The 19,684-nt window shown below is 66.3% G+C and overlaps 10 non-coding genes across 10 annotated transcripts; 4 read left to right on the forward strand and 6 right to left on the reverse strand.

Moving 5' to 3' along the window:
* Positions 1–1,275: 1,275 nt before the first annotated feature.
* On the reverse strand, positions 1,276–1,347 carry TRNAE-CUC (transfer RNA glutamic acid (anticodon CUC)). The gene has a single exon. It is a non-coding gene; the product is annotated as a tRNA-Glu (tRNA).
* Positions 1,348–1,648: 301 nt separating this feature from the next.
* TRNAG-UCC (transfer RNA glycine (anticodon UCC)) lies at positions 1,649–1,720 on the reverse strand. The gene has a single exon. It is a non-coding gene; the product is annotated as a tRNA-Gly (tRNA).
* A 747-nt stretch (positions 1,721–2,467) lies between these two features.
* On the reverse strand, positions 2,468–2,539 carry TRNAD-GUC (transfer RNA aspartic acid (anticodon GUC)). Its single transcript has one exon. It is a non-coding gene; the product is annotated as a tRNA-Asp (tRNA).
* Positions 2,540–3,120: 581 nt separating this feature from the next.
* On the forward strand, positions 3,121–3,203 carry TRNAL-CAG (transfer RNA leucine (anticodon CAG)). Its single transcript has one exon. It is a non-coding gene; the product is annotated as a tRNA-Leu (tRNA).
* A 1,281-nt stretch (positions 3,204–4,484) lies between these two features.
* Positions 4,485–4,555, forward strand: TRNAG-GCC (transfer RNA glycine (anticodon GCC)). Its single transcript has one exon. It is a non-coding gene; the product is annotated as a tRNA-Gly (tRNA).
* Positions 4,556–10,783: 6,228 nt separating this feature from the next.
* On the reverse strand, positions 10,784–10,855 carry TRNAE-CUC (transfer RNA glutamic acid (anticodon CUC)). The gene has a single exon. It is a non-coding gene; the product is annotated as a tRNA-Glu (tRNA).
* A 301-nt stretch (positions 10,856–11,156) lies between these two features.
* TRNAG-UCC (transfer RNA glycine (anticodon UCC)) lies at positions 11,157–11,228 on the reverse strand. Its single transcript has one exon. It is a non-coding gene; the product is annotated as a tRNA-Gly (tRNA).
* A 747-nt stretch (positions 11,229–11,975) lies between these two features.
* On the reverse strand, positions 11,976–12,047 carry TRNAD-GUC (transfer RNA aspartic acid (anticodon GUC)). Its single transcript has one exon. It is a non-coding gene; the product is annotated as a tRNA-Asp (tRNA).
* Positions 12,048–12,612: 565 nt separating this feature from the next.
* Positions 12,613–12,695, forward strand: TRNAL-CAG (transfer RNA leucine (anticodon CAG)). The gene has a single exon. It is a non-coding gene; the product is annotated as a tRNA-Leu (tRNA).
* Positions 12,696–13,974: 1,279 nt separating this feature from the next.
* TRNAG-GCC (transfer RNA glycine (anticodon GCC)) lies at positions 13,975–14,045 on the forward strand. The gene has a single exon. It is a non-coding gene; the product is annotated as a tRNA-Gly (tRNA).
* Positions 14,046–19,684: the final 5,639 nt, after the last annotated feature.

The raw sequence follows: 19,684 nt of genomic DNA on the forward strand, positions 1-19,684 counted from the left end.
GCTTTTGGACTGCGGTGTTGGAGAAGACTCTTGAGAGTCCCTTGGACTGCGAGGAGACCCAACCCGTCCATCCTAAGGAAATCAGTCCTGAATATTCATTAGAAGGACTGAGGCTGAGCCGAAACGCCAATCCTCTGGCCACCCGACCCGCAAAACTGACTCACGGGGAAGACCCTGATGGAAGGCAGGAGGAGACCTGGACGACCCGACAGAAGACGAGAGGCTTGGATGGCATCCCCGATGGACGGACATGAGTTTGAGCAAGCCTCGCGAGTTGGTGATGGACAGGGAAGCCTGGCTGCTACAGTGCCCTGAGCGACTGAACTGATCCCGATGCCTCCCGGGCGCCGTGGTCCGCCTCCCAGAGCCCACTCAAGACCAGAACCCTCTTGGAGACACCAGCACCATACGGGAGTCACAGCCAGCCCGGACCTGGCGCGCAGTGGCCAAGCCGCCCAGAGACGGGGCTGGCATGAGGGACATGGGAAGGCAGGCGTGTCCGTGGCCACTGGCCCCACCTCCCCCGAGGCACATCCCCTCGCTCACCTTCGGCTGCGGCCACCGCCCCTGCCGCTGCTGGCCCCCGCTGGCGACCACCACAGCTCGCGCCGCCTACCCCCGCCCCTATCCCCACCCCGCCCTTATCCCACCCCACCTACTCACCGCCCCCCCGCCCCCCCCCCCAACCCCCACAGTAGGAGAACCAGCACAAGCCCAGGAGCATCGCCGCCGCCCACCAGGGCCAGCAGCGCAGCCCCTCAGGAGGGAGGGAGGCGGGGGATGGGAGGCCTCAGGCCGGTCGTGGTGAAAGCGGCGCGAGGTTGCCACTGCGGCAACAAAAGGTTTGCCCCGGGGGACGGCGGAGGTGGCCTGAATCGTGCTTGGGCTGGAGGTGCAGGGTCCCGGGGGCCTCTGGCGCAGTGCTGAGCTGCTAGGTCGCGTCAGTCCTGTCCGACTCTGTGCGACCCCATAGACGGCAGCCCACCAGGCTCCCCTGTCCCCGGGATTCTCCAGGCAAGGACACTGGAGTGGCTTGCCATTTCCTTCTGCAATGCATGCAAGTGAAAAGTGAAAGTGAAGTCGCTCGGTCCTATGGGACTTTTAGCGACCCCATGGTCTGCAGCCTCCCAGGCTCCTCCGTCCATGGGGTTTTCCAGGCAAGAGGACTGGAGTGGGTTGCCATTGCGTAGGCTAAAAGGGTAAAGGTGGGAGGGTCGCCGGCGAGGACCCCGGCAGGTGGCAGGTGGCAGGCCTCCGGAGAGGAAGAAGAAAGGCTTCCCTGACCGGGAATCGAACCCGGGCCGCGGCGGTGAGAGCGCCGAATCCTAACCACTAGACCACCAGGGAGCGTCGGGGCAAGGCCCTCGCCTGCTCCCGCTGAACCCAGCGCCTCCATGCCACCCGCCCGCGCCACCTTGCCGCCCACACCCGGCCTTGGCAAGTCCAGCCGCCCGCCGGCCCCGTCAGTCCTCCTGCCTTGGCGTGCCGTCTTGCTTTCAGCCCCCTCAAAACACTGCGCGCGCCGCCGGCTTCTCGCACACACGCCAAAAGCCGCGGGCCAGCGGGCTGGCTCCCCGCTCCCAGCTCGCTCTCCCCCGCCATCGCCCCTGCCGGGAGGGCGGTGCAGCTCAGCAAAAGGTCGGCCCGCTGCGTTGGCCGGGAATCGAACCCGGGTCAACTGCTTGGAAGGCAGCTATGCTCACCACTATACCACCAACGCTACACAGCCCGGGCGGCCGCCGGACGCCGGCCCCGGGCTCGCCCCAGCATACTCTCGCCGCCGCCGCCGCCGCCGCCGCCCCTGCCGCCACCGCCTCCGCATCCCGGCCCCGACGCCCCGTCAGCCCGAGGCTCTGCGCCGCCGCCGGCGCCACCAGCAGCCGCGCGGCGCCCCATGCGCGTCAGCACTACGCCGTGGCCGTGGTCCACCGGCCCGACGGCCTTGCGGCCCTGCGGCCCTTCGCTCCCCGCCGCGGCCCGCGAACGCCTCCGCCCTCACCTCCAGCGGGCAACGCGGGGCACGCAGCTTCCCGCACCCAGCTGGCCAAAGCCCTTCTCCACCGGGCGCTGGGCGCGGCCACTTCCCACGACGACTTGGGGACACGGGACCCAGCTGCCTGCACGCGTCGCGGCGCTGTGCCGAGCCGCACGGCGGGGGCGTCGCGAGCCTAGGAGCCCACCGAGGCAGCCGGTGGGGGTGGGTGCGTGGGCGGCCGGGCGGCCCCGCGGGCCGCAAGCTCCGGCTCTGGTCGGGCAAGGCCGTGGGGTGGCCAAGGAGGCCCTCGCTCGGCCGTGGCGACCGTGCGCCCGGCGACCACAAAGGGCTCGGGGAGAGGGGGTCGACGGTGGCTAGGCCGCGCACCGCGCCCTGGCGCCTCGCCCAAAGGCGGCGGGACCAGACGAAGGGCCTCTGGGGGCCTGGCGGCAGGACAGAGAGCGACCGCGGCCACCAAAAAGGGTGTGTGGCCTCCCCGTCGGGGAATCGAACCCCGGTCTCCCGCGTGACAGGCGGGGATACTCACCACTATACTAACGAGGACGGCGGCGACCGTCCTACCGCCCGGCCGCTCACGGGCTCTCGGGCTGCCTGCCGACGGGTCCCCCTGCCCAGCACGGGCCCCCGGCCACCGCGGGTCCCGACCCAACCGCGCACCCAACCCACCGCCCCGTTCACAGCGGCAGCCCGCCACCCCGACAGGGCCCCGGACCCCCGCGGCACTGGACACTCCCCAGGGCGCGCCGCCTCTTGCCTCCCACGCGGGCATTCCGCCGGGAGAAGGGGGCCCGAGAAGGCAAGCGAGGCTGCGAGGACACGGTGGGCGCGCGCCGGCCGGCGTCGGGCCAGGAGAGGCGCGGCTGGGGAGGGGCCAGCCCGCCCACGGCCCGGCGGGGTCCGGGGCGCGGCCGGCCGCCGAGCCAGGCGCCTCGGCCGACCGCCGCGCGCCGGCTCCGTCGACACCCACCCCGGACGGCCGCCTGCCTGCCTGCCTGCCTGCCTGCCTGCCTGCCTGCCTGCCTGCCTGCCGGGCGCGGCGCGGCGCGCGGCCCGCCAAGGGTGCCGGGCTCGCGCCGCGTCGGGTCCCAGCCAGGCGAGCGGCCACGCGCCCAGTCAGGCCCGCCGTCAGGATGGCCGAGCGGTCTAAGGCGCTGCGTTCAGGTCGCAGTCTCCCCTGGAGGCGTGGGTTCGAATCCCACTCCTGACAAGCCAGCCTTTTGGCCCGCCGGACAAACGCGCCCGTCCTCCCCGCGCCACTGCCTTGCTGCACACACGCCCCGCCTCCCGCCACCTGCACCCCCACCCCAGGAACCTTCAGTCCTCCTCAGCGCATCTTTCCTCCCCAGCTGGCTGCAGCTGCAGCTGCTGGTTTTCCTGCCTCCCCGCCTCCCCCTCGCCCACCCTCGCCCACCCTCCCACTCCCACGGCCGCCCCCCCTCCCCCCCCCGCCCCCGGCCGCACCGAAGCACACAGCCCCGCGGCGGCTGGCAAGCCCTCCTCGCGTCGCCGGCGCTCCGACTTCTGCCGGGGAACGGCCAACTCGCTCTCGCAGCCTTGCTTGCACGTCCGCCCCCGGCCGCTCTCCCTCCGGCCGGCACCCTGTCCTCCGCACCCGCCCCGCCGGCCCGCCTGCGCTCCCCAGTCACACCGAGGCGGCCGAGCCCCCGCCTTGCCCGCCAGGGGGGTGCTGCGTGCCCTCGACGCTTCTGCGCCTTGCGGCCTTGGCCGGGCCACACCTGCCTGCCGCCCGCCAGGGACACGTGCCTCCCAGCCTTCCTGCTGGCCAGCGAACACCGGTCTTCCTGGCACCAGTCCGTCCCGGGAAGGGTGCTCCTCTGGGGAGGGAGCAGAAGCCCTACGTGCCCGTGCAGCCCGCCCACCGGCGCCCGGCCGGCGCCCCCGACCTTCCCGGGGGAAGCCGCTGCCCGGGCCGGAGCCAAGCCCTTCCAGAGCGCGCTCCCTGCCTCAGCCGGCAGTCCCCGAGCCAGGAGCCGCTCTGCCAAAGGGCCCCTCCTCACCAGCACCACCACCCCGTCAGAGCCGGACCTCGGGCGCGCGGTCCGCCAGAGCACACGAGCCGGGCTCACACGCCTTTGGGTCGGGACCCGGCGGTCGCTGAGAGGAACGTCGGCGCGCGGCCGCAGCGACCACGCAGCGCCTGCGCCTGCACCTGACAGGGATCTCGGCGCCGGGCAGGAGGCGTCGGCTCCCGGCCCCCTCGGGCGACACCGACAGGGTCGCGGCGGCCGTGGTCGGCGCAGAAGGCGCGCGACGGGCCGAGTGGGACCCTCCGAGAGCGCCGCGCCCTGTGGTCCTGCACGTGCCCGGATCCTGGCTTTCAGGTCGCCCCCTCTCCCCGCTCCCCACCGTCGTCTCCTGCTCCGATGGAGCAGATAGATGCCGACGGGCGACAGGCGAGCAGTGAGCAGTGCCGGGCGGGTGGCGGTCAGCGCCTCTGGGGCAGCGTCGGGCGGGGTTGGCCATCGGTGCATGGGTGGTTCAGTGGTAGAATTCTCGCCTGCCACGCGGGAGGCCCGGGTTCGATTCCCGGCCCATGCAGCCGCAGCGTCCCCTTTTGGTCCCTCAGTGCAGCCCCAGAGCCCAGCTAGGTCTGCCGACTGAAAGACGCTCCAGGCAGCGCTCCTGCAACCGCTGGCTGCTACCTGCCGCCCGCTGCCTCTCCCACGCAGACGCCCACCACCCCGCCCCACCCCGCCCCACCCCACCCCACCCCACCCAGAAAAGGCCCTGCTGCCAAGCCTCCGTGGCCCCAAGCCCTGCGGGCTCAGCCGCCCGTGCGTCCAGGCGCCTTTCTTGTGTTTGCTCGCTTCCTCACCCGGACCCAGCCGGGGGCTCAGGGATTGCACTGGAAGGAATAGCCCCCGGCTGGCAGCCGCCCGCACCACCTCTTCACCTTTCACAACGTCCGTCTCCAAGCTCCCTGCCTCACTCTCCCCACACTCCGAGAATCAATCACACTACGTTTGCACAGTCAGGAGCAAGGAAGTTGCCACATCTGGCAAGCATACCTCCCTTTCGCCTGGAGGGTCCCTGGACCAGCGTCTTGCAGGAGGCGTTCCAAAGAAGTCCACCAGCTCCCGTCCCTCGGCAGAAATGGGTCTCCAACAGGGACGGCCTCACCACCTCAAACACCACCCCATGCCCCTGAAACCCTGTTGCGCGCCTCACCTCAGCATCAGCCCTGCCCCAAGAGCACCACCACCTCAGCCTGCACCCTCACCGTGCCCCTACTTCCCCAAACGCAACCCCCATCCCACCCCCACCCGGCTCCCCACCTCCCCCATTTGCACACCACCCCCCCACGCCCAGGTCCTCCCTGAGCCATTCCAAATCCCAGGCTGTCCAGGAACCTGCCTTTGCATTTGGCGCACTGGCCTGCCTCCCCCCACCCCCTACCCCAGGCCAGGGCCTGCTCCTCTTTCTGCTTCTTCCAACACGAGGAGAACTGCCTTACAGTCCTGGGTTAGTCTCAGGTGCTCGGCAAAGTGATTCAGTCCCCTGTTCTTTTCCAGGTGATTTTCCAGTGTAGGTTAAGGCGAGACACGAATACAGTTCTCATGCTACAGAGGAAAGCTCTGTTGCTCATCGACTGTAAGTACAGTATTTCCTATCTCTTGATCCGACTCCAACTTCGTCCCTCCCCTGCCTTTCCCCTTGGCTAGCCCTATGCCCGTTCTCTCCGTCTCCAGGTCGGTTTCCCCTTTGCACATAGATTCACTGGTATTCGTTGTTCGAGTCCACAGAGCTTTGTCCCTCTCCACCCGACTCACTTCAGGCAGTGGACCCTTCTGTGGGTCCGTCCGGCGTTGCGGCCCATGGCGATGGCCGCTTGCTACTTGATGGCTGCGTCATATTCCGCGGTACATATTTGCCTCACCTTCTCGTGCCGGCCACGGGCCGACTGGCACGTGAGGGTTTCCCACGTCTCGGCTACGGCACCGAGGGCTGCGATGACCCTGGGGGATGCCCGCCTCTCTTCCCATTGGGCGTGTTGTCTTTTCCCGATGAGTAGCCGGGTTTGGGTCTGCTGGATCATCATGTGAGCTCTTCTTTGTCCTACTGGTGGACCGACCCTCGACTGATTGACTTCCCCGGAGTGGCAGTTGTTGTTCTGGAAGTGTACAACTACAGCCTGGTGCCCGTGTCCGCTGTACAGCGTTGTGATTCACTCCTGTGCGCGTAGGATGAGGGTTTCAAATCGGTTTCTGTTACAGGTTAACAGGATATGGGATCTCATTCCCTGTAGTATCCCGTGTATCCTTGTTGCTCCTCTCCTTTCTACGCAGTACTGGCACGGTACATCCGTTGAGCCCGGCTCCTCATCCATCCCTCCGTCCGTGACTCTGCCCTTGGGAAGCCCGAGGCTGCTTTCCCGAGTCTGAGAGTCTGTCGCTGGTTGCCACAAGGGTGAATTTGTACAACACTTAAGATTCCACCCATCTGTGACCCTGCCTGTTTGACTTCCCTCACCAAGGGTAATATTCTGCAGCTCCAGCTTCCGCTGTTGCTGCCAGTGACACTATTGGACTCGCGTGGATGGCTCAGTGCCATCCCATTCTCTCCCTGTCTCTGGTATGGCACCTACGTGGGTGAGCCGTTGGGGATGGGCACTAGGGTTTCCTCCACGTCTCGGCTACGGCAAACAGTGCTGCTATGACCGTGGGGTTTGCATGTGTCTTTCCGAATGAAGAGTTGCGGCTCTCACGGGTATGTACCCAGGGTGGGATTGGGACAGCGCGCCTGTTTCCCGCCGACTTACTTGCCTGTTGATTTCGTTTCTTCTGCAAAGCCGACTCCAGTGTCGGAGTCATGGTTGTTGCTCCAGTACAGTGGGTTTCCAATATTGTGCTCGTTTCCGGTGGACCGCAAAGTGCTTCTGTTTCCCGTGTACAGATTTTGGATTTCATGTATGTTTTCAGATTCTTGTCCACTCGAGGGGATTCCAGGGTACTGACGCTTATTCCCTGTGTTGAACTGGATCACCTTGGCGCTTCTCCCTTTATCCAGGGTCCTGCGAATCTGTTCGTCCCAGCTGCACTCGCATCCCTCCAGCGCTGCCTTTCCGCTGGCGTTCCCCTAAGGTGGTTTTCTGCGTGAGTGGGTTTCTCCTCGGCAAATAGCTCCGTTTTGTATTCTTTCACGCGTTCCACATGCCTTTGTCCAACGCGGTCTGACGTGCTTCACCAAGTGTAAGAGTCTCTAGGTCCATCATTGCTTGTGACAAGTGGCAACACTGGACTTATTTCTGTATGACTGAGTGATGGTTCCATGCTACATCTGTGCCACCTCTTCTCGGGCCCGCCACGTGTGGATGGGCGCTGGGGTTTGCTCCGTGTCTTGGCCATGGCAAACAGTGTCGCCGTGTCCGTGGCGGTGTGGGCACCCTCAGACCTCCCCGAGGTTTGCCCTCTGCGGGTGTGTACCCTGGAGGGACGGCTGTGCTCGGTCACGTGGGAGCTCTCCTTGGTCCTCGTGAAATCTCAGCCACCCGAGCGGCCAACCACCACTCCCCATCCCACCATGTGCCCCCAGCCATGTCACACCCGAGACTGGACATTTGCTCCTGATGAGTGGTGACTTTGGTCTCTGGGGCGGTACGGCGGGCCCACCCATCTCGGACCAGGTCTGGCCCCCGTCTGGCACCCCGTTTCTGTCGTTGGCTTGCCTGCGTCCTCAGCCCACCGCTGAGCCTGAGCAGCCTGCGGCACCGCGCACCAGTGTGGCTCGCCCGCTCACCCGCCACCCCGCCCAAATGGAGTGCTCCCCCACCATCTTCCTCATGCCACAGCCCCATCACTGTCACGGCCTGCCCTCTGCCTTTCCCTCCAGACTCCAGGCACGGTCCCATCCGCCCCCCCCACCGCCCCCCCCTCCCCACCACCACCACCAACGCCCTGGAGCTCGGGCCACCCCTCCCACGTCCTGCCCTGGCCTGGACTGCCCTGCCCTGCCCTGAGGTTCACCAGTGCGGGCCTCCCTCCGGCTCCGCGGACCCACCCCGACCCCACGCCCACCCCTACCTCCCGCAGATCCGTCCCAGCCTCTCACATGCGCCTGGCAGGGCTTCGCCACCTCGCCCATGCTCCTGCAGAGGGCCTGCTCGAGCGGCCTGCCGATCTTTCGGCCAGGTTCCCGAGAGCCCCACCCATCCCCTCATGCTGGCCCTCCAGGAAGACTCCACCCAAGCACCCCTGGGCCTGCCTGCCAGCCCCTCGGCTCGCCGCCGCCCCCTCTCCCTGCGATCACTCTGCCCAGGTCCCGGATCCACGTGGGGCGCCCACCAGCCATGGCCCCAAGCACCTTCGTCCCATACTCTCCCCCACGCACGCTGATGCCCACGGCCCCGGCAGGGGCCTCAAGGAGACCTCCTTTGGCCACGGCAAGCACACGTCGGGCCACGGGGGCTCCTTTCCCATAGGGGACTCGGCGCCATCCCACCCGAGTGTGCCGCCCACGCCGCACTTTGGTGCCCTTTGTCGGCCGTCCACTTCCCCTCCGAAGGACACAGTCCTTGAACGGACGTGGAATGAAACCCTTTGGGGAAAGACGACCTCGAGATTGGCCCAAGGGGAGACTGTGCTGGGCGATTACCCTCGGGGAGAGTTCCTAGGGGAAGACAATGACAGGTTGGCCAGAGGGATGGAGTGGATCCTGGATAGACAGTTGGATGAGAATGGGAAACTCGTAGATGTCATAACTAGGGGAGGGGTGCGGGGAACAGGGCGCTGTGCGTGTGTGTGTGTGTGTGTGTGTGGGTGTGCGTGTGGGTGTGTGTGGGTGTGCGTGTGGGTGGGTGTGTTTGTGTGTGCGCGCGCCCCATGCCCACCTTTGGTTACGGGTCGGGGAGGGAGGCCTGGGGAAATCTTGCCTCAGTCCGGTAGGATTGAGAGCTGTGGTCAGGCAAGGGAAACACCCTGATGGTCGGGTTGTCCTCCCTGGCAGGCATCGCTGCCTCGAGCGCATCTGCCGCCTCCAGGCTGGTGGGCTGGCTTTGCCCAGCCGGGCCGGCCGGCCCCGCCCGGATCTGCGAGCTCTCTCACTTCCACTAAGCGGTGGTGGGATTCGAGGCACAGGTCCACATCCATCTTCACCCCTTTGCCTCGGGGAGAGCGAAGAAGAACTAAAGAGCCCCTTGAGGAAAGTGAAAGAGGAGAGTGAAAACGTTGGCTTCAAACTCAACATTCGGACAACTAAGATCATGGCATCCCGTCCCATCACTTCATGGCAAATAGACGGGGAAAGAACGGAAAGCGGGAAAGACTTCATTTGGGGGGGCTGCCCCAAAGCACTGCAGACGCCGGCCGCGCCGGTGAAATGAAGACGTTCGCTCCTTGGGAGAAAAGCTATGACCAACCTGGACAGCATGTCGCAAAGCAGAGACGAGGTCTGTGACGAGGGTCTGTCTCGTGAAAGCTACGGTTTCTCCAGCGGTCACGTACAGATGTGAGAGGTGGAGTATAAAGAAGGATGAGTGCCGAAGAATTGATGCTTTTGGACTGCGGTGTTGGAGAAGACTCTTGAGAGTCCCTTGGACTGCGAGGAGACCCAACCCGTCCATCCTAGAGGAAATCAGTCCTGAATATTCATTAGAAGGACTGAGGCTGAAGCCGAAACGCCAATCCTCTGGCCACCCGACCCGCAAAACTGACTCACGGGGAAAGACCCTGATGGAAGGCAGGAGGAGACCTGGACGACCCGACAGAAGACGAGAGGCTTGGATGGCATCCCGGACTGGACGGACATGAGTTTGAGCAAGCCTCGCGAGTTGGTGATGGACAGGGAAGCCTGGCTGCTACAGTGCCCTGAGCGACTGAACTGATCCCGATGCCTCCCGGGCGCCGTGGTCCGCCTCCCAGAGCCCACTCAAGACCAGAACCCTCTTGGAGACACCAGCACCATACGGGAGTCACAGCCAGCCCGGGACCTGGCGCGCAGTGGCCAAGCCGCCCAGAGACGGGGCTGGCATGAGGGACATGGGAAGGCAGGCGTGTCCGTGGCCACTGGCCCCCACTCCCCCGAGGCACATCCCCCTCGCTCACCTTCGGCTGCGGCCACCGCCCCTGCCGCTGCTGGCCCCCGCTGGCGACCACCACAGCTCGCGCCCCTACCCCCGCCCCTATCCCCACCCCGCCCTATCCCACCCCACCTACTCACCGCCCCCCCGCCCCCCCCCCCAACCCCCACAGTAGGAGAACCAGCACAAGCCCAGGAGCATCGCCGCCGCCACCAGGGCCAGCAGCCGCAGCCCCTCAGGAGGGAGGGAGGCGGGGGATGGGAGGCCTCAGGCCGGTCGTGGTGAAAGCGGCGCGAGGTTGCCACTGCGGCCAACAAAGGTTTGCCCCGGGGGACGGCGGAGGTGGCCTGAATCGTGCTTGGGCTGGAGGTGCAGGGTCCCGGGGGCCTCTGGCGCAGTGCTGAGCTGCTAGGTCGCGTCAGTCCTGTCCGACTCTGTGCGACCCCATAGACGGCAGCCCACCAGGCTCCCCTGTCCCCGGGATTCTCCAGGCAAGGACACTGGAGTGGCTTGCCATTTCCTTCTGCAATGCATGCAAGTGAAAAGTGAAAGTGAAGTCGCTCGGTCCTATGGGACTTTTAGCGACCCCATGGTCTGCAGCCTCCCAGGCTCCTCCGTCCATGGGGTTTTCCAGGCAAGAGGACTGGAGTGGGTTGCCATTGCGTAGGCTAAAAGGGTAAAGGTGGGAGGGTCGCCGGCGAGGACCCCGGCAGGTGGCAGGTGGCAGGCCTCCGGAGAGGAAGAAGAAAGGCTTCCCTGACCGGGAATCGAACCCGGGCCGCGGCGGTGAGAGCGCCGAATCCTAACCACTAGACCACCAGGGAGCGTCGGGGCAAGGCCCTCGCCTGCTCCCGCTGAACCCAGCGCCTCCATGCCACCCGCCCGCGCCACCTTGCCGCCCACACCCGGCCTTGGCAAGTCCAGCCGCCCGCCGGCCCCGTCAGTCCTCCTGCCTTGGCGTGCCGTCTTGCTTTCAGCCCCCTCAAAACACTGCGCGCGCCGCCGGCTTCTCGCACACACGCCAAAAGCCGCGGGCCAGCGGGCTGGCTCCCCGCTCCCAGCTCGCTCTCCCCCGCCATCGCCCCTGCCGGGAGGGCGGTGCAGCTCAGCAAAAGGTCGGCCCGCTGCGTTGGCCGGGAATCGAACCCGGGTCAACTGCTTGGAAGGCAGCTATGCTCACCACTATACCACCAACGCTACACAGCCCGGGCGGCCGCCGGACGCCGGCCCCGGGCTCGCCCCAGCATACTCTCGCCGCCGCCGCCGCCGCCGCCGCCCCTGCCGCCACCGCCTCCGCATCCCGGCCCCGACGCCCCGTCAGCCCGAGGCTCTGCGCCGCCGCCGGCGCCACCAGCAGCCGCGCGGCGCCCCATGCGCGTCAGCACTACGCCGTGGCCGTGGTCCACCGGCCCGACGGCCTTGCGGCCCTGCGGCCCTTCGCTCCCCGCCGCGGCCCGCGAACGCCTCCGCCCTCACCTCCAGCGGGCAACGCGGGGCACGCAGCTTCCCGCACCCAGCTGGCCAAAGCCCTTCTCCACCGGGCGCTGGGCGCGGCCACTTCCCACGACGACTTGGGGACACGGGACCCAGCTGCCTGCACGCGTCGCGGCGCTGTGCCGAGCCGCACGGCGGGGGCGTCGCGAGCCTAGGAGCCCACCGAGGCAGCCGGTGGGGGTGGGTGCGTGGGCGGCCGGGCGGCCCCGCGGGCCGCAAGCTCCGGCTCTGGTCGGGCAAGGCCGTGGGGTGGCCAAGGAGGCCCTCGCTCGGCCGTGGCGACCGTGCGCCCGGCGACCACAAAGGGCTCGGGGAGAGGGGGTCGACGGTGGCTAGGCCGCGCACCGCGCCCTGGCGCCTCGCCCAAAGGCGGCGGGACCAGACGAAGGGCCTCTGGGGGCCTGGCGGCAGGACAGAGAGCGACCGCGGCCACCAAAAAGGGTGTGTGGCCTCCCCGTCGGGGAATCGAACCCCGGTCTCCCGCGTGACAGGCGGGGATACTCACCACTATACTAACGAGGACGGCGGCGACCGTCCTACCGCCCGGCCGCTCACGGGCTCTCGGGCTGCCTGCCGACGGGTCCCCCTGCCCAGCACGGGCCCCCGGCCACCGCGGGTCCCGACCCAACCGCGCACCCAACCCACCGCCCCGTTCACAGCGGCAGCCCGCCACCCCGACAGGGCCCCGGACCCCCGCGGCACTGGACACTCCCCAGGGCGCGCCGCCTCTTGCCTCCCACGCGGGCATTCCGCCGGGAGAAGGGGGCCCGAGAAGGCAAGCGAGGCTGCGAGGACACGGTGGGCGCGCGCCGGCCGGCGTCGGGCCAGGAGAGGCGCGGCTGGGGAGGGGCCAGCCCGCCCACGGCCCGGCGGGGTCCGGGGCGCGGCCGGCCGCCGAGCCAGGCGCCTCGGCCGACCGCCGCGCGCCGGCTCCGTCGACACCCACCCCGGACGGCCGCCTGCCTGCCTGCCTGCCTGCCTGCCTGCCTGCCTGGCGCGGCGCGGCGCGCGGCCCGCCAAGGGTGCCGGGCTCGCGCCGCGTCGGGTCCCAGCCAGGCGAGCGGCCACGCGCCCAGTCAGGCCCGCCGTCAGGATGGCCGAGCGGTCTAAGGCGCTGCGTTCAGGTCGCAGTCTCCCCTGGAGGCGTGGGTTCGAATCCCACTCCTGACAAGCCAGCCTTTTGGCCCGCCGGACAAACGCGCCCGTCCTCCCCGCGCCACTGCCTTGCTGCACACACGCCCCGCCTCCCGCCACCTGCACCCCCACCCCAGGAACCTTCAGTCCTCCTCAGCGCATCTTTCCTCCCCAGCTGGCTGCAGCTGCAGCTGCTGGTTTTCCTGCCTCCCCGCCTCCCCCTCGCCCACCCTCGCCCACCCTCCCACTCCCACGGCCGCCCCCCTCCCCCCCCGCCCCCGGCCGCACCGAAGCACGCAGCCCCGCGGCGGCTGGCAAGCCCTCCTCGCGTCGCCGGCGCTCCGACTTCTGCCGGGGAACGGCCAACTCGCTCTCGCAGCCTTGCTTGCACGTCCGCCCCCGGCCGCTCTCCCTCCGGCCGGCACCCTGTCCTCCGCACCCGCCCCGCCGGCCCGCCTGCGCTCCCCAGTCACACCGAGGCGGCCGAGCCCCCGCCTTGCCCGCCAGGGGGGTGCTGCGTGCCCTCGACGCTTCTGCGCCTTGCGGCCTTGGCCGGGCCACACCTGCCTGCCGCCCGCCAGGGACACGTGCCTCCCAGCCTTCCTGCTGGCCAGCGAACACCGGTCTTCCTGGCACCAGTCCGTCCCGGGAAGGGTGCTCCTCTGGGGAGGGAGCAGAAGCCCTACGTGCCCGTGCAGCCCGCCCACCGGCGCCCGGCCGGCGCCCCCGACCTTCCCGGGGGAAGCCGCTGCCCGGGCCGGAGCCAAGCCCTTCCAGAGCGCGCTCCCTGCCTCAGCCGGCAGTCCCCGAGCCAGGAGCCGCTCTGCCAAAGGGCCCCTCCTCACCAGCACCACCACCCCGTCAGAGCCGGACCTCGGGCGCGCGGTCCGCCAGAGCACACGAGCCGGGCTCACACGCCTTTGGGTCGGGACCCGGCGGTCGCTGAGAGGAACGTCGGCGCGCGGCCGCAGCGACCACGCAGCGCCTGCGCCTGCACCTGACAGGGATCTCGGCGCCGGGCAGGAGGCGTCGGCTCCCGGCCCCCTCGGGCGACACCGACAGGGTCGCGGCGGCCGTGGTCGGCGCAGAAGGCGCGCGACGGGCCGAGTGGGACCCTCCGAGAGCGCCGCGCCCTGTGGTCCTGCACGTGCCCGGATCCTGGCTTTCAGGTCGCCCCCTCTCCCCGCTCCCCACCGTCGTCTCCTGCTCCGATGGAGCAGATAGATGCCGACGGGCGACAGGCGAGCAGTGAGCAGTGCCGGGCGGGTGGCGGTCAGCGCCTCTGGGGCAGCGTCGGGCGGGGTTGGCCATCGGTGCATGGGTGGTTCAGTGGTAGAATTCTCGCCTGCCACGCGGGAGGCCCGGGTTCGATTCCCGGCCCATGCAGCCGCAGCGTCCCCTTTTGGTCCCTCAGTGCAGCCCCAGAGCCCAGCTAGGTCTGCCGACTGAAAGACGCTCCAGGCAGCGCTCCTGCAACCGCTGGCTGCTACCTGCCGCCCGCTGCCTCTCCCACGCAGACGCCCACCACCCCGCCCCACCCCGCCCCACCCCACCCCACCCCACCCAGAAAAGGCCCTGCTGCCAAGCCTCCGTGGCCCCAAGCCCTGCGGGCTCAGCCGCCCGTGCGTCCAGGCGCCTTTCTTGTGTTTGCTCGCTTCCTCACCCGGACCCAGCCGGGGGCTCAGGGATTGCACTGGAAGGAATAGCCCCCGGCTGGCAGCCGCCCGCACCACCTCTTCACCTTTCACAACGTCCGTCTCCAAGCTCCCTGCCTCACTCTCCCCACACTCCGAGAATCAATCACACTACGTTTGCACAGTCAGGAGCAAGGAAGTTGCCACATCTGGCAAGCATACCTCCCTTTCGCCTGGAGGGTCCCTGGACCAGCGTCTTGCAGGAGGCGTTCCAAAGAAGTCCACCAGCTCCCGTCCCTCGGCAGAAATGGGTCTCCAACAGGGACGGCCTCACCACCTCAAACACCACCCCATGCCCCTGAAACCCTGTTGCGCGCCTCACCTCAGCATCAGCCCTGCCCCAAGAGCACCACCACCTCAGCCTGCACCCTCACCGTGCCCCTACTTCCCCAAACGCAACCCCCATCCCACCCCCACCCGGCTCCCCACCTCCCCCATTTGCACACCACCCCCCCACGCCCAGGTCCTCCCTGAGCCATTCCAAATCCCAGGCTGTCCAGGAACCTGCCTTTGCATTTGGCGCACTGGCCTGCCTCCCCCCACCCCCTACCCCAGGCCAGGGCCTGCTCCTCTTTCTGCTTCTTCCAACACGAGGAGAACTGCCTTACAGTCCTGGGTTAGTCTCAGGTGCTCGGCAAAGTGATTCAGTCCCCTGTTCTTTTCCAGGTGATTTTCCAGTGTAGGTTAAGGCGAGACACGAATACAGTTCTCATGCTACAGAGGAAAGCTCTGTTGCTCATCGACTGTAAGTACAGTATTTCCTATCTCTTGATCCGACTCCAACTTCGTCCCTCCCCTGCCTTTCCCCTTGGCTAGCCCTATGCCCGTTCTCTCCGTCTCCAGGTCGGTTTCCCCTTTGCACATAGATTCACTGGTATTCGTTGTTCGAGTCCACAGAGCTTTGTCCCTCTCCACCCGACTCACTTCAGGCAGTGGACCCTTCTGTGGGTCCGTCCGGCGTTGCGGCCCATGGCGATGGCCGCTTGCTACTTGATGGCTGCGTCATATTCCGCGGTACATATTTGCCTCACCTTCTCGTGCCGGCCACGGGCCGACTGGCACGTGAGGGTTTCCCACGTCTCGGCTACGGCACCGAGGGCTGCGATGACCCTGGGGGATGCCCGCCTCTCTTCCCATTGGGCGTGTTGTCTTTTCCCGATGAGTAGCCGGGTTTGGGTCTGCTGGATCATCATGTGAGCTCTTCTTTGTCCTACTGGTGGACCGACCCTCGACTGATTGACTTCCCCGGAGTGGCAGTTGTTGTTCTGGAAGTGTACAACTACAGCCTGGTGCCCGTGTCCGCTGTACAGCGTTGTGATTCACTCCTGTGCGCGTAGGATGAGGGTTTCAAATCGGTTTCTGTTACAGGTTAACAGGATATGGGATCTCATTCCCTGTAGTATCCCGTGTATCCTTGTTGCTCCTCTCCTTTCTACGCAGTACTGGCACGGTACATCCGTTGAGCCCGGCTCCTCATCCATCCCTCCGTCCGTGACTCTGCCCTTGGGAAGCCCGAGGCTGCTTTCCCGAGTCTGAGAGTCTGTCGCTGGTTGCCACAAGGGTGAATTTGTACAACACTTAAGATTCCACCCATCTGTGACCCTGCCTGTTTGACTTCCCTCACCAAGGGTAATATTCTGCAGCTCCAGCTTCCGCTGTTGCTGCCAGTGACACTATTGGACTCGCGTGGATGGCTCAGTGCCATCCCATTCTCTCCCTGTCTCTGGTATGGCACCTACGTGGGTGAGCCGTTGGGGATGGGCACTAGGGTTTCCTCCACGTCTCGGCTACGGCAAACAGTGCTGCTATGACCGTGGGGTTTGCATGTGTCTTTCCGAATGAAGAGTTGCGGCTCTCACGGGTATGTACCCAGGGTGGGATTGGGACAGCGCGCCTGTTTCCCGCCGACTTACTTGCCTGTTGATTTCGTTTCTTCTGCAAAGCCGACTCCAGTGTCGGAGTCATGGTTGTTGCTCCAGTACAGTGGGTTTCCAATATTGTGCTCGTTTCCGGTGGACCGCAAAGTGCTTCTGTTTCCCGTGTACAGATTTTGGATTTCATGTATGTTTTCAGATTCTTGTCCACTCGAGGGGATTCCAGGGTACTGACGCTTATTCCCTGTGTTGAACTGGATCACCTTGGCGCTTCTCCCTTTATCCAGGGTCCTGCGAATCTGTTCGTCCCAGCTGCACTCGCATCCCTCCAGCGCTGCCTTTCCGCTGGCGTTCCCCTAAGGTGGTTTTCTGCGTGAGTGGGTTTCTCCTCGGCAAATAGCTCCGTTTTGTATTCTTTCACGCGTTCCACATGCCTTTGTCCAACGCGGTCTGACGTGCTTCACCAAGTGTAAGAGTCTCTAGGTCCATCATTGCTTGTGACAAGTGGCAACACTGGACTTATTTCTGTATGACTGAGTGATGGTTCCATGCTACATCTGTGCCACCTCTTCTCGGGCCCGCCACGTGTGGATGGGCGCTGGGGTTTGCTCCGTGTCTTGGCCATGGCAAACAGTGTCGCCGTGTCCGTGGCGGTGTGGGCACCCTCAGACCTCCCCGAGGTTTGCCCTCTGCGGGTGTGTACCCTGGAGGGACGGCTGTGCTCGGTCACGTGGGAGCTCTCCTTGGTCCTCGTGAAATCTCAGCCACCCGAGCGGCCAACCACCACTCCCCATCCCACCATGTGCCCCCAGCCATGTCACACCCGAGACTGGACATTTGCTCCTGATGAGTGGTGACTTTGGTCTCTGGGGCGGTACGGCGGGCCCACCCATCTCGGACCAGGTCTGGCCCCCGTCTGGCACCCCGTTTCTGTCGTTGGCTTGCCTGCGTCCTCAGCCCACCGCTGAGCCTGAGCAGCCTGCGGCACCGCGCACCAGTGTGGCTCGCCCGCTCACCCGCCACCCCGCCCAAATGGAGTGCTCCCCCACCATCTTCCTCATGCCACAGCCCCATCACTGTCACGGCCTGCCCTCTGCCTTTCCCTCCAGACTCCAGGCACGGTCCCATCCGCCCCCCCCACCGCCCCCCCCTCCCCACCACCACCACCAACGCCCTGGAGCTCGGGCCACCCCTCCCACGTCCTGCCCTGGCCTGGACTGCCCTGCCCTGCCCTGAGGTTCACCAGTGCGGGCCTCCCTCCGGCTCCGAGGACCCACCCCGACCCCACGCCCACCCCTACCTCCCGCAGATCCGTCCCAGCCTCTCACATGCGCCTGGCAGGGCTTCGCCACCTCGCCCATGCTCCTGCAGAGGGCCTGCTCGAGCGGCCTGCCGATCTTTCGGCCAGGTTCCCGAGAGCCCCACCCATCCCCTCATGCTGGCCCTCCAGGAAGACTCCACCCAAGCACCCCTGGGCCTGCCTGCCAGCCCCTCGGCTCGCCGCCGCCCCCTCTCCCTGCGATCACTCTGCCCAGGTCCCGGATCCACGTGGGGCGCCCACCAGCCATGGCCCCAAGCACCTTCGTCCCATACTCTCCCCCACGCACGCTGATGCCCACGGCCCCGGCAGGGGCCTCAAGGAGACCTCCTTTGGCCACGGCAAGCACACGTCGGGCCACGGGGGCTCCTTTCCCATAGGGGACTCGGCGCCATCCCACCCGAGTGTGCCGCCCACGCCGCACTTTGGTGCCCTTTGTCGGCCGTCCACTTCCCCTCCGAAGGACACAGTCCTTGAACGGACGTGGAATGAAACCCTTTGGGGAAAGACGACCTCGAGATTGGCCCAAGGGGAGACTGTGCTGGGCGATTACCCTCGGGGAGAGTTCCTAGGGGAAGACAATGACAGGTTGGCCAGAGGGATGGAGTGGATCCTGGATAGACAGTTGGATGAGAATGGGAAACTCGTAGATGTCATAACTAGGGGAGGGGTGCGGGGAACAGGGCGCTGTGCGTGTGTGTGTGTGTGTGTGTGTGTGTGGGTGTGCGTGTGGGTGTGTGTGTGTGGGTGTGCGTGTGGGTGGGTGTGTTTGTGTGTGCGCGCGCCCCATGCCCACCTTTGGTTGCGGGTCGGGGAGGGAGGCCTGGGGAAATCTTGCCTCAGTCCGGTAGGATTGAGAGCTGTGGTCAGGCAAGGGAAACACCCTGATGGTCGGGTTGTCCTCCCTGGCAGGCATCGCTGCCTCGAGCGCATCTGCCGCCTCCAGGCTGGTGGGCTGGCTTTGCCCAGCCGGGCCGGCCGGCCCCGCCCGGATCTGCGAGCTCTCTCACTTCCACTAAGCGGTGGTGGGATTCGAGGCACAGGTCCACATCCATCTTCACCCCTTTGCCTCGGGGAGAGCGAAGAAGAACTAAAGAGCCCCTTGAGGAAAGTGAAAGAGGAGAGTGAAAACGTTGGCTTCAAACTCAACATTCGGACAACTAAGATCATGGCATCCCGTCCCATCACTTCATGGCAAATAGACGGGGAAAGAACGGAAAGCGGGAAAGACTTCATTTGGGGGGGCTGCCCCAAAGCACTGCAGACGCCGGCCGCGCCGGTGAAATGAAGACGTTCGCTCCTTGGGAGAAAAGCTATGACCAACCTGGACAGCATGTCGCAAAGCAGAGACGAGGTCTGTGACGAGGGTCTGTCTCGTGAAAGCTACGGTTTCTCCAGCGGTCACGTACAGATGTGAGAGGTGGAGTATAAAGAAGGATGAGTGCCGAAGAATTGATGCTTTTGGACTGCGGTGTTGGAGAAGACTCTTGAGAGTCCCTTGGACTGCGAGGAGACCCAACCCGTCCATCCTAGAGGAAATCAGTCCTGAATATTCATTAGAAGGACTGAGGCTGAAGCCGAAACGCCAATCCTCTGGCCACCCGACCCGCAAAACTGACTCACGGGGAAAGACCCTGATGGAAGGCAGGAGGAGACCTGGACGACCCGACAGAAGACGAGAGGCTTGGATGGCATCCCGGACTGGACGGACATGAGTTTGAGCAAGCCTCGCGAGTTGGTGATGGACAGGGAAGCCTGGCTGCTACAGTGCCCTGAGCGACTGAACTGATCCCGATGCCTCCCGGGCGCCGTGGTCCGCCTCCCAGAGCCCACTCAAGACCAGAACCCTCTTGGAGACACCAGCACCATACGGGAGTCACAGCCAGCCCGGGACCTGGCGCGCAGTGGCCAAGCCGCCCAGAGACGGGGCTGGCATGAGGGACATGGGAAGGCAGGCGTGTCCGTGGCCACTGGCCCCCACTCCCCCGAGGCACATCCCCCTCGCTCACCTTCGGCTGCGGCCACCGCCCCTGCCGCTGCTGGCCCCCGCTGGCGACCACCACAGCTCGCGCCCCTACCCCCGCCCCTATCCCCACCCCGCCCTATCCCACCCCACCTACTCACCGCCCCCCCGCCCCC

This window comes from Bos taurus, unplaced genomic scaffold (assembly GCF_002263795.3).
Source record: "Bos taurus isolate L1 Dominette 01449 registration number 42190680 breed Hereford unplaced genomic scaffold, ARS-UCD2.0 Leftover_ScbfJmS_149, whole genome shotgun sequence".
NCBI classification, from domain to species: domain Eukaryota; kingdom Metazoa; phylum Chordata; class Mammalia; order Artiodactyla; family Bovidae; genus Bos; species Bos taurus.